Below are 11,471 nucleotides of genomic sequence, written 5' to 3' on the forward strand. Positions count from 1 at the left end.
TCATAATGCCTAACTTTTTAAACATTGTTATGAAAAGTCTCTTTAACCTAAAAGTGTATAACATTGCTTAATTTAACTTGAACTTCTTAGAGTAGTCTTAATCCTGCCTCTTCTTTCTTTCTTTAATCTCTATGTTATTATTTATTTAACCAGATTTTAGTTAAAGTGGTTAATTGCTTTCTCTTTGATTAATAATGTTTAATGAATCTTTATGTTATTTTTAAATAGCACTGTGGAATAATTTGAGACTTGGGATTATAAGATTTTTGAGGTAGGAGAAACTTTATATTGTATCTAATTCTATGCCTTAATATGTAGACGGATAAACTGAGACCCAGAAGATTAACTGACTTTCCCAGTGTTACTCAAGAAGTAAGAAGGAAATCCTGACTATGGTTTAGGAGGCATATATTGTTTTCTATCTCATTTAAGATTTCTTCTTTTTTTATATTTAAAGACTATGGAATCTTTTATCAAATTCCTTACATTTGACATTGGATCTAGATATATTCAATCGCAATCTACCTAGTAAATAGGAAAAACATTTACTGTATTTTCCCATGCACCTTAATTTGGGGGCCCAAAATTTGAAAAGCAATGTATTACATAAAGTTACTGAACTCAAATTTTAGTCATTATGAAATTCAAAGATCTTCTGCTCATAGCTTTCAGGCATCTTTTGGGTAAGACTGGTATGTGTAGACATGCTTAGTCCACCAAATGTGTCCTTTGAAATCAGTAACTTCTTTTTCACCAGTAATTCTACTTACCTCATGTTGATCCATCTTTGTGCACACATGAATTCCAATTGCCCTTTCCTTTTCTATCCATATCTTAAATTCCCTTTCTACATCAGACCGTTTTGCTGACTTTCCTCTCATGACTTTCTTCTGGCATGGTGTTTTCAGTGGAGTTTCTTCATCCTGGAGTCAGTCTCGGATTGTTTTTTTTCAGTTAAGGGAGTACTAAATTGCCATTCAGTAGTATGACTTCCATTCACTTTTGCAAACTGAATCACTTTGTACTTGAATTTGGCACTACAAAAATCTTTTCTGAGCCATTTCTGGGTAGAACATGGCAAAACATAAGCTAACAGACCAGTAACAAATGTGAAACAATGAGTTCAAAGAAAACAGGTGCAAAAAAGTAGGAAATGCAAGTAAAATAATCTACAACTATTATATAGAATGTTCCCAGTATTTAGGCCCCCAATTTTTTTGGAAAGGGGCACCTCTTACATATATAGGGAAATATGGTAAGCAGGAAAATATGTGATAGTATTCAAAGGACTGGCAGACAGCTATTTAAATTCATGAAAATCATTTAAATTTTCTGGGCTTCAGTTTTCACTTTTGAAAACGAGAATAATAAAGTCTTTCTTAACCTGCTTGCTAGAATTGTTAACAGAAATTGACAAAAATAAAAAAAAGAATATATTTTGTTATATGCTTTAAAAATGTTAAGATTTTGCATTACCACTAAAGTATATCTTACAAGTGCATTACAGAGATGGAATTTTAGGAGTAGAGAAAATTTTGGCTTCTGCCCATTGTATGTGTCCATATAGAAAAGATATATTAACATTTAGGAAGTTTCCAATCTTCTATTTTTTAATCTATCACAAAACATTAAATTCAAGTCATGAATTCTATATTTTTTCTATTACTTTAAAAATAACTTCCAATTATTGACCATTCACTGATTTGATGATTATTTTCTGAATAAGGTTCTGTAAGACTGAAATAATTTTACGCAAAGTCTATTGTACTAAATCAATTGATCTAAAACCAAATTGTTCAATTCATTTAATGATAAATTCACCAAGATGTCATCATCATCATTTCTGTGAATTTAGGAATGACTTTATTTTCTAAAAATTTTATAGTTACATTAAGTATTTTTTCTTCTACCTGTGAAATAGTATATTTCATATCAAAAAGCAACATGAAAATAGTTACTTGTCTGAAAGCTGCTTCGATCTGAACTACATAAAATGAGAATGAATTAATAATAAGAGTATCTTTTTCATTTTGCAAAGTAATTCACATAGGATTATTTATTTGCTCTTCACAACAAATGGTGAAATAGATATTACAAACATTATTGTTGCCATTTCACAAATAAGAAATCTAAAGCTCAGAGAGACAAAAAAATTGCCAAATTAATAGAATTTCATATAAGATACAATTATTTAATTCTTTCCTAAGTATTCTGCTTCATTATTAGCATTTTGTTCTTTAACTTTATTTGAAGAATTTTTAAAGAGGAAGAGGATGATGAAGTGGAAAATAAAAACGAAACAGTCTAGTTGAATCAAAAGGTCTGAACACAAGTTTTGACTTTGCTACCTCTCACATTATCATAAGTGGCTAAGTATTTAACCTCTCTAAACCTCAGATTTTTCTTATATAAAAAGAGCATAATAATATTTTCATTGCCTATTTCATGGTGTTGTTACAGAGAAAATTATTTGTAAACCTATAAAAATTCTACATGGAGGAGGGTTATTATTCTCTTTAGTCAGTTTATTATGTCACAGTCCTAGATATAGATGAACCCTTAATTCATCTAGTCCAACCCTCTTGTTTGACAAATGAGGACACTAAGACCCCAGGAACATTACATGACTCATTCATTTACACAGTAAGAGTCTAGACAGGTAGATAGATAGATAGATAGATAGATAGATAGATAGATAGATAGACAGATAGACCAAAAGGTGAGGCAAAGAGTCAGGCAACTAGATCTTTTCTTGAACTATACATTGTGAATATTGGGATAAAATGCAAACAAGCAAGCCATGCTTGCCAGCTAGGTGGCACAGTGAACAGAACACTGGCCTTAGAGTCAGAAGGACAGGAATTTGAATCCAGCCTAAGATACTTGACACTTACTCGCTGTTTGACATGATTATCTTGCATCCACGACCATCTCAAATCATCCTAATTCATATCTGGCCACTGCACCCAGATGGCTCAGGAGGAGAAGGTGATGTTCAAATACAATTCACATGTTTGACATGGCATCACCTCTCTGAAGTCATGGTCTTCTTCAGGAATGAGAGACCAAACATCACTTTCTAATGAAGGGAGCCAACACATAAAGGGAAACTGGCAGCAACAGCAAGAAGTGGCAGAGATTCTAGGAAAGAGAAATTGAAGGTCATCTCTCAGATCCATTGCTCTCTGTACGAGGTGGTATTTTTGAGAGGCAATAATTAGTTTCAGACTAAGGCCCCAGTAACAAGTTCTGGCCATAATGTCCAAAGCATGTGACATTTCCTTCTCTAAGCTCAGGTGTTCAGCTTCAACTCAGCCATTTAATAGAGTCTTCTGTGATCAAAAATGTCCAAGATAAGATCTCTGGGCGCTCTTGTAACCAACCCTTTTGCTGTGGTTGTAACTCCAGAGATGTACTTCCTGGTTGTCAGGTTTACTTACATTATGCCTACCACCAATAAACATTGAGAGAAAAGTTTCTTTGTCATCAATGGCATGAAGTCCCAAATCAAGTGATTGACAGATATTGATCAGTTTGCATCTGTGCATCTAAATCAGATTTTCTGTATTCAGATGCCTATTAAATGCTATTAAGAAAATATAGATGTTTCCTTTTATAAAGTTTTTAATTTAGTGATATTTGTACATAGGAAACTTCAAGAGATCAGAAGTAATATCTCTAATAAACTTGACTGTTCAGATTGAACCTAACTGACACAGTTTCTCCTTGAATCCTCTCTTGAAATGACCAGATTCTTGTGACTTAGTGTTGTTTTTACTGATTATAATTTACTGATGATAATATATATGAATTTAGCATTCTGTATAAGTTAAGTAGTTATTAAATAGTTTATGCATTGTTATTTTGCTAAATAAAATTAAAAGTAAAAGCAAAAAAATTTAAATTTTATAGGACAGGCAAGTAAATGAAATGTCAAACATTCCCTAATTGTCCATTGTAATATTGATTTACAGAACTTTATAAATTGTTTCTGAAGTCTCTCAGACACAAAAAAAATCTCAGTTTGCTACTATTTTAGTAAAGAAACCCACCATCTCTCCACAGAACAGTATATTTTAAAATTAAATTCTTAGGCTTGGTCATCATTATTCAACTTGCCCACCTTAGCAAAGCAATGTCAGATGGACAGTAGGTAACTGATAGAATCCCTGAAAAGGTAGGGATTTTGTTTTATTGGGGGGGGGGGCTTATGCTTATACCAACAAATGTTTTGGAAGACTTAATAGTAAATAAAAATCCAGTCCAAAATTATAATTCCATGAGGTGAGAACTGATTTCATCCACTGCAAGAAGGTGAATCAAGTGCTGGAATAAAGAAGGAACAAGTAAAAGTGCATCTCTGGTTTAGGTGTGCTTTTCCTTTCTCAAAGTGGACTCTTAGCAACAGTGGTTGAGAGACCCAAGATGTAGGTATTACTCACTGTTCTGGGTGAGGGTTGGGGTAGCAAAGTCCCCTTTGACTGCCTAGTTACCCTAGGGCTCCAGCTCTTTCTGGGGAGATGTGATTGATACCTGAGAATCAGCTTCTTGAAGCTGCAACCTGGAAATGTAAATGAACTATATTATATATACATATACATATATATATATATACATGTATATATATATGGATAGAGAGAGATAGAGAGATCTATCTATAGTATGGCATATATATGTATAATATATATATATATATATATATATTAGAAAAGTTTCAGTTCTTTTTAATACATATTGCCTCCTTTATTGCCTCCTTTGTAATTTTTTTTAATTTTCAGTTTTATTGTTTTACCTACCTTTCCAATTTTTAGTAGTTTATTGATTTGGAGAGTGCTTGGTAGAGTTAGATTGAATAGTCTGATGCTTGAATTCTTAGTATGTTACTTATCATGTCCTTGACTATTTACTACCCACTCTAAAATTCAATTTCTTCTTTTTTTTTTAAATGTAGATGAAGGGAACAACTAGGTAGCACAGTGGATAAAGCTCTCACCCTGGAGACAGGAGTACTTGAGTTCAAATCTAGCCTCAGACACTTAATAATTGCCTAGCTGTGTGACCTTGGCAAGTCACTTAGACCCACTGCCTTAAATAAATAAAATTCTTAAAAATTTAGATTGAAGGGGGCAGCTAGGCAGTACAGTTGATAGAGCACTGGCCCTGGAGTCAGGAGGAGCTGAGTTCAAATGGGACATCAGATACTTAATTGCCTAGCTGTGTGCTCTTGGGCAAATCACTTAACCCTATTACCTTGCAAAAACAAAAACAAAAACAGAAACAAAAACAAAAATGTAGACTGAAATACTGTGTGTGCCAGTCAGTAGTCTTAATCAAGGGGGACAACTCAGGTAAGAATCATGTTGCATCATGCCAAAGATATTCCAAAGGAACATATTATTTTATATAAGTTAACTAGGGTGAGGGGTTCCTCCCCTAATAATGCATGAATCAAATAAAATTTTACCAAGATTCCTCACTTATCAGTAAAAATCCAGGAAATACTTTGAATATAGAAAAATTAGAGATAGTATAGAATAAAAGATAGACTTGAAATTTAAAGTCAAGACATTCATTTTTCTTTTTTTTTCTTTTGTTTCAATTACATTAAAAGGTAGTTTTTGATATTCATTCTTTTGTGAGCTTTTGAGTTTCACATTTTTCTACCTTCCTTCCTTTTTCTGCTTTTCCTTCCCTCCCCCTCCCAATGGCAGTGGACAATCTGATATAGGTTATACATGTACAATCTTGTTTAATATATTTCCATACTTCATATTGTGAAAAAGGAATTATAACTAATGGAGAAATATCTGTGGGAAAGAAAGAAAAATATATAAAAAAAACTATGAGTAAACATAGCATGCTTTGTTCAGCATTCAGAAAGATGATATAGTTTTTTTCCTCTGTATGTGTATGGTATTTCCCATTACAAATTTCTCTGAATTTATTACTTGAGCTGCTTGATTACTGAACTGCTGAGAGGAACTAAGTCCATCCTAGTTGATCGACTCAAAATCTTGCTGTTAATGTGTCCAATGTTCTCTTGTTTCAGCTCAATTCACTCAACATTATTTCTTGCAAATCTTTCCCTTCCTTTCTAAAGTTCAGTCACTCATAATTTCTTAAAGAATAATACTCAAGCACATTTATATTCTTGTTCAGTCATTCTCCAACTGATGAATATCTTCTCAATTTCTAATTTTTGTCACATTTACAAAAAGAGCAGTCAAAAATATTTTTGCATATGTGGGTCTTTCCCCCTTTTTATGCTCTCTTTTAGATACAGACCTAGTAGTAATATTCCTGGATCAATGATGGAGAAGGCCATCTCTATCCAGAGAAAGAACTTTGGAGTTTGAATCAAGACCAAGACTGTTACCTTTAATTTTTGAAAATGTTATCTTAATATGTAATTTTGCTATCCCTTATACTTTGTTTCTTCCTTAAGGATATGATTTCTCTCTCATCATATTCAACTTAGATCAATGCATACTATGGAAACAATGTAAATACTAACAGACTGCCTTCTGTGTGGGGTTGGGGGAGGGAAGAAAGAGTAGGGGAAAAATTGTAATGCTCAGAATAAATAAAATCTTTTCAAAAAAATATATACATTGTTTTATTGCCCTTTGAGCATGGTTCCAAATTACTCTCCTGAATTCTACAAACAGTGCATTAGTGTCTGAAAACTGTCTATTAATATTCTTTGACCATTTATAAATTGAAGAATGATTTGTAATCTTATAAATTTGACTTAATTCTCTATGTATTTTACTTTTTGATGAATTATTTTCCTTTTCCATTTGGTCAATTTTGCTTTTAAAAGTATTGTTTCCTTCAATAAATTTTTCATAATTCTCCTGCAAGAGTTTGATTTCTTTTCTCTATTTTTCTTCTTCCTCTCTAATTTCATTTTTTTTATCCTTTCTGAGCTCTTCCAAGAGTCTTTTAGGAGGTGAGACCAATTCATAAACCCTTTGAGTCGTCACATATTCGCATTTTCTCTCTGCTTTCCTCTTCTGAGATATCTTTTTTATCATCCCTATCAGAATAATAGCTTTCTATGGGTTAACTCTTTTTCTTTTTGTTATTTTTGCTCATTTAAATCCCAGGCCTTCTGTGCTGGGAACCAGGGGTCTGGTCCCTGGTTTACTGCTCTGGCAGGTTTGTTCCCTATGTTAGGATAGCTTGACTCTGCACCAGTATTCCAGGGCTTAAATTTTGTCTTTTTAGCTGGAGTTGAGACCCTCACTGCTAGACTGCTATATCTCTGGCCTGCTAAGCCAGAACCTGAGCTTCTCTGTGTCCTCTCTCCCACCATCTCTTCCACCTATGCTGGGCTACACTCCCCTTTTATCCACATGAGACACACCTGCTTTGAAACTGACAATTTCTTTCACTCTGTTCTTTTCTTTGTTTCTCTTTTTGTATGTGGGGGAGAAGGGGGACTTCTGTCACTTTAGGGTCTGTTTAAGAGCTTTCATTTAAAGTTATTTCAGGAAAAGCTCCAGGAGCTTCCTAGCTTCACACCACCATCTTGTCTCTACCCAAGTCCCTTTAGCTGTTTTTCACTGGTATATGATATTTTATGGTCTTATTTGACATTTTTTGACAAATTTAGTGGAGTAGCTTGCCATTTCCTCCTCTAGTTCATGTTAAGATGAGTAAACTGGGCGAAAATGTTAAATAATTTGTCCACATTATGTTTCAAGTCACATTTGAACTCAGGAAGATTGGTTTTCTTGTTTCCAGGTCTGGCACGCTACCTACTGTCCAGAGACAAAATAGTTTGTGAGCAAATTCATCTGTATTTAACCTTGCCTCTTCCCATATATACATACATACATAATATATCATTAATAGAATTGTATGACATTATAATGTTTATCATTTTGGAAGTCTCCATATAGTCTGAGCAATGAAAATAAAGAATAAAACTCATTTTTATAAGTATGTATTTCCAAGAACTTATGTTTCAGAAAATGAAATGGGGGGGAAATTATTCTTTTTTCCACTCAGTCTTCTGATATAAGTCGACTTCACCTTTGGAAAAAGTGAAAGATGTACCTGACTGGTGGCTGAAAATTCAATTATGAGAGCTCGAACTCATATTTAATCATATATAATCGTCACAATGATCATGTCTGACTAACCCTTTTTCTTCAATAGATGCTATCATTTTATTTGCCCAAAGAATGCATTACAAGAGTTTAATGAGTTACATTCTTCCAATCTTTGGTATACAAATCTCAATGAAGCTAATCAGATACCAATGCATCCTAAATTTTGAAGTCAGTTCTGAATATAATAACCTTGCAGTTGGTAAGGAAAATTAACAAAAATTTCCCTCTTTTATTAAATCTGTACTCAATCCATCAAATATATATATGTATAAATATTATATATAATATATATATATGCAACTAATTGCATTTGGGGCTTATATTTATGTGAATAAAAAATTACTTCTCTCACTAGGTTATTACAACTAATCAAAAATCAAGAAACATCTACTAACTTCCAGGCAGTGTGCTAGGAGATAAACATACAAAGATGAAAAAAATCTATTCCCTCAAAGTTATTATAATCTAGAAATGGTAGATAATTTTACACATATTAGTAATTTTAAAATAGATTCAAGATAAATTGATGAGGAATTATTTAGCATATGAAGAGGTCAGAAAAAGTTTCATGTAGCAGGTAGTACTTGATAAAGAAGCTAGAGATTCCACTGAGAAGTGAAGAAGGAATATATTTCAGGCAGTAGGATATAAATAGTTGCAAGGCAGGGAGCTTGGAGATGAAGGAATTTATGTCAGGAATAATTAGAAGACTAGTTTGATAATAATGTGTGTGAAGGAGTTTGATATATGTAAAATATGGAAAGGTAGTTTGGAGTAAGGTTTTGAAGTATTTCAAACAGATAAAGGCAAATAAAATCCTATAGTCTGCCTTTATTCTAGAACAGTGCCAATGACATCCAGGTGATATCTTAAATTTCAAGTGAGTTGGATTTGTGTCAGGCAAGACTGTGTGAAATCACCAGCCTCACTCTCTCCTCCAGAGAGACTCCATCTCAGTCAAGTGGCAAGATACAATTCAGGTCCATTGGAGATGATGGTACAGGATACAGTCACAGTTATTTTCAAATGACAGAAGGAAGAGATAATAAAAATAAAAAAAATCTAGCCCATAAACCCCATGATATATTGTGAGCTTTTAGTGATAAAAAATGTGTATTCCTGTGGGCAAAGCACCCACTGGGACAATTCACTCTTTTTCCCTATGTATTTTTATCTATGATTTCTTGAAATATAGCATTAGAAGCTTAGACTTTGATAAAGTCTATTGGGATTCAATGGAACTGCTTGATTTTCTTTAAACCTATGGGTAAGGGTATGATTTCCTCCGTGGGTAGGAGGAAGAGGAGGGAGGGAAGGAGGGAAGGAGGAAGTTGGAAGGAAGGAAGGAGTGAAGAAAGAGCATTGCCTAATTGGAAGTGACCAGTTGAATCCTCAGTAAGGCAACTGCTACTACTCACAGATTGTTGTTTGTCCTTCATTCTCAAAGAAAACAAGTGATATCAGCATGGTGATTTCTTGACTTGCAATTGGAATTGTTTTTAAGTGAGATAGGAATCACTTAGCTTATTAAATGATATTGTCAGACCTATGCATAGGAAAGGCACTTTGCTTGCTATCTGAATGGATTGCAGTCACAGTAGTATTAAAGGCAAAGAGAACAAATTGTAGATAGTTTGGTGAGAGACAATCAGGGTCTCAATTAAGGAAATAATGGTAAGAAGGGAATATATGAGAAATCTTTTGGAGGTAGTAAATCACAATATTTACCAACTAACTAGATAAATCAAGTCAGAGATGAATTATTTTCCTTCCTTATATATATATATATATAATATAATATATTATATTATATATTATATTATAATATATATAATATAATATATAATATATATTATAAATATTATATTATATATCAGTAAATATATCATATATATAATATATAAATATATAAATATATAATATATATAATATATATATATATATAATAGAGTCTTCTGTGATCAAAAATGTCCAAGATAAGATCTCTGGGCGCTCTTGTAACCAACCCTTTTGCTGTGGTTGTAACTCCAGAGATGTACTTCCTGGTTGTCAGGTTTACTTACATTATGCCTACCACCAATAAACATTGAGAGAAAAGTTTCTTTGTCATCAATGGCATGATGATATTGATAGTGTGTATATAAATAACATATGTTGTGATTCCCTCAAAAGAAATGGGGAAAATCAAAAGAAGACTAGATCAGATGTGAGTAGAAAGAGATAGGGTAGTTATCTTGAACATATTGAATTTGCGATGACTTAGAGACATTAAATCTGACATATCCTAAAAGCAATGTGGCGCTAAAGACTAGAGTAACAGAGAATTTAAACATAGGAAAGTATACACCAGACAATAAAGAGTGAATTGCTAAAAAGGAATCAGCTTAAATAAGAAACTGTAGAAAGTTAGCAAGAGGGACATAATAAAGATATCCACTTCCTTTCATGTTTTTGTTTTTTTTTTTCTATTTTCTCATTTCTTTTTGTTAGATCGATATATTATCTTTCCAATTACATGTTATGAAAGTTGTTCAGCATTCATTCACTTGCATATTTAACACATTTTTCTACATCTATATCTTCCTACTGCTGTCTCCTCAGTGGTGAACAGTCTGCTAAAAATTGTATATGGACATTTGTGTTTAACATCATTTTAAAAAATTTATTTATTTTAACCCATATAATATATTTTTAAGTTATAAAATTTCCATCCATCCTCACTTTGCACCCCATCTCCTCAGTGACAAAGAGTCAAGGTTACCATTGTATATACATATTTTTGATAAATTGTTTACAGATTAGTTATTTTCAGAATGAGGATTAAGGGAAAGAGATACATAAGAGACAATTTTTATAAAGTGGTCATCAGATTCTGAAGGGTTGTTTTTTTTGTTTGTGTGCATGAGTGTGTGCATAAGCATGTGTGTGTATGTTTTTTATTTTGTTTTGTTTTTCTTCCTCTGAATGGTAATATCATTGTCCACAATCGATCTAATAGAGTTGTCCTACTGAGAGGAGCTGTTTCCATCAAGGTTGATCATCTCACAATGTTGATTTTTTTCATTCATTTTTATCCATATGCACATGTATGTTTTTATAATACAAAATTTCCTTCCACCTTTCCTTCCTACCCCCTCTCCTCAGTGGTGAATAGTCAGGTTAGTATTTTGCATGCATATTTTGATAAAAAATGTTTATAGATTAGTTATGTTTAGTTTGAGGAATTAGAATTAAGTTAAAGAGATAGATAAGAGATAATTTTTATAAAGTATTCATCGGATTTGGAAGAAATTTCTTTTTGTTCAGTTGGTTTTGTTTTGTTTTTTTTTTCCCTTCCTCTGGATGGGTATA

Source organism: Macrotis lagotis, chromosome 6, assembly GCF_037893015.1.
Source record: "Macrotis lagotis isolate mMagLag1 chromosome 6, bilby.v1.9.chrom.fasta, whole genome shotgun sequence".
In the NCBI taxonomy this organism is placed as follows: Eukaryota; Metazoa; Chordata; class Mammalia; order Peramelemorphia; family Peramelidae; genus Macrotis; species Macrotis lagotis.